Source organism: Andrena cerasifolii, chromosome 1 (assembly GCF_050908995.1).
Source record: "Andrena cerasifolii isolate SP2316 chromosome 1, iyAndCera1_principal, whole genome shotgun sequence".
Classification (NCBI taxonomy): domain Eukaryota; kingdom Metazoa; phylum Arthropoda; class Insecta; order Hymenoptera; family Andrenidae; genus Andrena; species Andrena cerasifolii.
The window spans coordinates 15,616,018-15,621,269 of record NC_135118.1 but is presented as its reverse complement, the minus strand read 5'-3'; the positions used below and the strand labels follow the sequence as shown (position 1 = coordinate 15,621,269).

At 49.1% G+C, this 5,252-nt stretch overlaps 1 long non-coding RNA gene across 1 annotated transcript; it reads right to left on the bottom strand.

Annotated features, from left to right (window-relative positions):
- Positions 1–429: 429 nt before the first annotated feature.
- On the bottom strand, positions 430–1,846 carry LOC143373899 (uncharacterized). Its single transcript, XR_013086558.1, has 3 exons — positions 1,716–1,846; positions 662–796; positions 430–564 (listed from the first exon to the last, which is right to left on the bottom strand). It is a non-coding gene; the product is annotated as an uncharacterized LOC143373899 (long non-coding RNA).
- Between the last annotated feature and the right edge of the window lie 3,406 nt (positions 1,847–5,252).

The following is a 5,252-nucleotide window of genomic DNA, read 5'->3' as shown; positions in this document are numbered from 1 at the left end:
GAGATACGGAGGCCTTCGTCGCTTGCATGGCTAATTCTCGTAGCAGCAGGACGAAATCACGAGAAAAGATGGGAAAGGGTGGGGGGCAGAAGAAGCTTCCTGCGAATCTCTGGCAGCTCGTCCCAGCGAGGAGCGGTCGGCCTCGATTAGAGCCACGGAATAAATTTCTGTGGAGTGTGGGAGCGAGGCGGCAGAGGTCCTCGTCTCCAATTGACCCCACTTTGCCACGAAACTCAAGCGGCTACGCGGGCAGATTTCAGCTGGTACACGCGGGCATGCCTAGATTTTCGCAGATTACGGCTCGGCTCCGAGCTCACGGCCCCTAGCGAGGTAAACCACCGTGTTTTGCGGTCTCTCGCATAAACTGATGCCTCTTCCGCGTAACTGCCTGTTACTGTTACACACGCTCGCGTATCAAATTTTCTCGCCAGCTCGTTTCCCATTTCCGCGAACATCGAGTTTCGAATGCATCGCGTCGCATAATAAGGCAGCCGGTAACGGTAACGGGGGCGACGTCTTTGCATATGCCACCGTCTGTAGGTAGATCGTGATACACACTGTCCTCTATAAATATTAGAACACCCGTTGTATTGCACAGAAAACGTGATATTCGGTACAGACGCTTTTCACCGCTATTAATTTAAAATACCACGTAACCTACCATCTGTCAGAGTTCTTCGATAAATCTGAAACACTTTTCACAGTTATTCCGCACGGAGTGTGTGTCCTAGTAGAGGAAACCAATGAACAATATGGAATCATTTTCAGCAGCCGTTGCACGGAGATGACGAGACATCTGAAACATGGTAGCATTAATTCGTGACGATCTGATACGAATACGATTGTACTCTCTGACTATTCATTTCCCCTGGATTGCATTGCAGGATTCCCTATTCTTGTGCTTCATAAGTTAATACACGGTGAGTTTTTATTTTAAGCAGTAATAAGTAAATTTTAATTTTAATTTTAATTGTAATGGTGCAATGAAGTCATTTAATAATAATAAAAATAATAATAATACATATTGCGCATGAAAGCTTTGAGAATTCCGGCGTGAGATTTGAATCGACTTCTGCGCGTGCTTTCTTTTATCCGCGAGTGGTGAGCAGCACGTCGACGGTGATTTACGACCGCCGTTTTCGGTCCGCTCGTCGTCGCACGACCGCGCATTATTCCGCACCGCCGTATGAATCAAGATCGGTATCGTCACCGGCTCTTATAAGATAACAACCGCGACTCTTGTTACGAACAAAACACAGCGCGTCGAGCCGCGTAGTGGGTGGTGGTTTCGTGTGGACGAGTCTTTAAGCGTTAATTGAGACAAGAGCCGCGCGTTGGTGGTCTAAATTCTTCGCTATTCCGGGAAGGCTATTTTCATACGTATCTACGACAATTCGCCAAGTCCAAGGAAATGAGGGGTGGAAGATGACGTCCTCGGGCATATAAATTTTCTTCTTTTACGATCCCGGCATACTTCCCGGTGCGGTTGCCGCGGGCTCGCCAGCTTTGTCGGTCCCGTCCGCGAATTCGATGAAGCTGGCTAACATTTTCCTTACGCATAGTTAGTGGATTTAATACCAGGCTGTTCAGGAACCCTAAGAACTCGTTACGAACGTCCTCCGTTCCGTAGATTCTCTTAAAACTCCCATCACATCTGTTCTCCCTGAACTCTGTGTCCAGAGACTGTGATCATTTCTATATGTATAACCACTCACCCCCTCGCGTGCATTAACCTTCTTTCTAAACGCCTCGATCACACTTGGCTCGCGAGACAATCTCTCACTCCCACGCTGCGAATTGCGAACTGAAACCAGAGACCCCGAGTATCCGTCGATTTACAGCGACCGCCGATTTTTCTGGTTTAACGTATTACGAGAAGAAAATGGCTTGAAGTGTCCTCTGGTATCGCTAGAAACACCCAGACCGCATTCCGCGGGCACGGCGCGGAATCGAACGCGAACGGGAAACGGAGACAGGCGAGAAGCGTGGCCGAAGCGAGTCAACCCATTCTTCACTGGAATCGGTGTAATTACGATTCTTTTCGCCGCGCGGATCGGCCGCGGTGCCGTCGCGGTTATAATTCCCCGATAAGCGCGCGTGTGGGATAAGTAATGCTTATCGATCTCTCCCCGATGTCTCCCCGCGCCTGTCTGCCCGCGCTGCTCGCCACGGCGTGGGAGGTTCGGAGCGTAATGGCCGTCAGATAATAACAAACGGATATGCAACCGATCGACCACTGAATCAGCCGTGGTTGCTTAGTATTTCACGGTTTACGGGTTATGAACACAAGGATTATTGTTACTATTATCGCCGGACCACCTGCGTGGCGAGCGGGCCGCTCTCACGTAAGCGCGCCGCTCCGCTCGCAATAAGGAAGAGATTTTATTTTCCTCGGCTCCGAAGCCGCGATACGTTTCAGCGTTTGCACGGGGGAATTCAACTACTCACCTGCGCCGCTCTAATACACCTTCGCAGCGCTGTATTCGAAATAAGACGAAGATTTTTGGACTCGGCAAAAGAGAAAACAAACGTGACCGAAAGAATGAAGACGTAGGGAACGTAGACATTGAGCCTAATGAATAAAGTGTAAGCAGTTGCTTTTTCTTAATATTTTACTAAGAATTGCTTAAATTCATGCGAATAAAAACACAAGCATTCGCTTTATCTTGTAGGTATACCTAAACTGTCTAGGAATTGCTTAAAGGAACCGCTTTTCCTTAATTTTTTAAGGAATTGCTGACAATCTAACGAATAATAGAAGCAATTGCTTTTGCTAAATAAGAAATTCCTTAAGAATTTTTAAGACTGCTGTACCCCATGCTAACATTTGCTTAAAGGACCAATTTGCTTCATCAGTATGTATTAGAGGGAAACCGTATGAATAAATGGTACATGAAGCTCTTTAAACGATAATTAATTGCAGCCGTTTTAAATTCGTATATGTATTATACAGGGTGTAACAAAAATGTTTCCGTTCCTTAAAAGGGGTGATTTGTGCAGTGATTGCAAACTTTGTGGAGTGGTTCAAAGGGGTGATTTGTGGAGTGAGTTCAAATTTTGTGGAGTGGTTCCACGCCCGCGCGTTTCGACTTACGGGCGGCCTACAAGCGTATTTGGGTAACTTCTCGATGGTCGGCGTTTCTCCACGAAAAGTTTCCTTTTGTGCATGCTACAGTCGTAACTTTGTTTACGCTGCAATAACGTATCGAACTGGCGCACTTCTTAAACGTCCGGAAAAAAAATTTTATAATGTGCGAAAGAAATGGAAAAATTGAAGATTTTCGAAAATTATATCTGCAGAGGCGGGCGCGAGTCAGGAGCACCGAACGCGAGCGAGCAGGGGTAGCCCGAGAGAGAGAGAGAGTGAGAACGTTACCGGCAGTCGCAGCTAACTTTTACTTATACGGTCTAGCAAAACCAGCAATTCCTTACGATTTTTATTCATATGAAAATAAGAAATTCCTTTTTTGTTTAAGTAATTGCTTTTTAAGCAATTGATTTGGCTAATAAGGAATTGCTTGTAGGAGTTACTTAGTTTTTATTCATCAGGCCCATTTGCCATGGCATTCAATTTAATCTCGCCCTTTTCTATCATCAACCGTATAAGATTCCGCACCGACAGAAGAGTCGTTAGCAAGTTCCAAATTTTGGAGCGAAGCGTGTGAATGGAATTCGCGGAGATTGAGACCCCGAAAGGGGACACGTTCCTCGTTTCCTACGGTCGCGGTGAAGAGGATCGGGGGACTCGAAATTTAGTTCGATTAATCTTCGCCCGCGGGCATCTCGCTTAAAGCAGCTTAAGCGGCCGCCACGATAACGTATGTACGGTCGAATTTTCGTGGTTGACCGCGGTTAATGTCTCCTCGGCTCCAATATCGTTTAGATTAGCTCGGAATTGTCGGGGCGAGGCGGTCGGTCGATTCGGCCGAGGCCCCCGCACGCCCACACGCGGAACGTCGTCGCATCTTAAGTGGTTCCAATGAAAAAAAGCGCAGGCTCGAAGCAGCCAGCCGGGGCCCCGGTGACCGGGCCGGTTGCATTATAATTACTACAAATTGAATCGTTTAGCCGCTTTTAAGGTCGTGAGATAGCGTCCGGGAATGCGACGCTCGAATAAATCAATTCACGGGTTCCACTCGTGCCAGAGAAGCCTTTCGTTTGCCGAGAGCCTCGCGATGGAATCGTTTGTGTCGCACAGAGATCGGCTCGATCTCGTTTCGAAACCCGCGCGAACCACTTCGAGCCGGAAATCGATGGCGTCTGGTGGCGTTACGCAAACGGAACGCTTCGCTTTCGTTCGCGCCGTAACACCATTCCGACCACTGCGAATCCCGGACCAACGTGCCCGGAGCTGTACCTTCAACCTGACGCCAGCTGAGAGAGTATTACGTTCATCCGAACCCGTACGTACTACACTCTACGAGAGATCCTCCGTCTGCGAGGCGTAAATTACCTTTCCACGCATTCGTTATCGTAGTAACAGTTTAGAAAGGCCCCCGACGCTAACTACGACCACTCGCGCGGGGATAGGAAACTACAACCCTCGTTCAACACATAATTCCGTGGTAGTGAAAGAAAGAAGGAGGAGAGGAGAGTTACGTTAACAGCGTTCCACGGGGACGCGCTTATCGCGTCGCACGCGTCACGATCGAAATTTTATTGCGGGGATAGGAATAGGACGGGGCTACCCTCGGGACGGGCGTCTCTCTCATTCGTTACGCAGTTTATTTCGACGATTGGTTTTTTCATCGTCCATAATGTCCGGCCGCTTTCTAGTTTACGGCCGACGAAAGGCAGCGTCGTTAGACGTACCTTTAATCGAGCTGCCCGCGTCTATGTCGCGGCCTCGGCGGCCGCCCTCCCCGTGGGGATATTTTCGCGGGACGGCCAGGGTCATTGCCTATAAACGTCGCGGCCCCGGAGATGCTTAATTTACGACCGTTCGCCCTGGAAAACGAGCGGCCGGCGATTATCGCTCTAATTGTAATTAACGTCGCCGGGCGGCGAGGCCAGCGGCCCGGCCGTTTATCGTACCGCGCATATTAATGAGTTTTCGCGAATCACTTGTCGCGCTGGCCGCGATACGCTCCGCCCGGATACATCTGTTTACGTTTCGGCGGATCGGGATCCAGCCGGAGACGAAGGCACCAGTTTATCGTCGACAGGTGGATGCGGCGGGCCTTAGCGCGTGGGCGGATCGCTTTGACCGATTGCTTCGCAAAGAATCCGTTGGAAGCGAGACGAAAGGATTG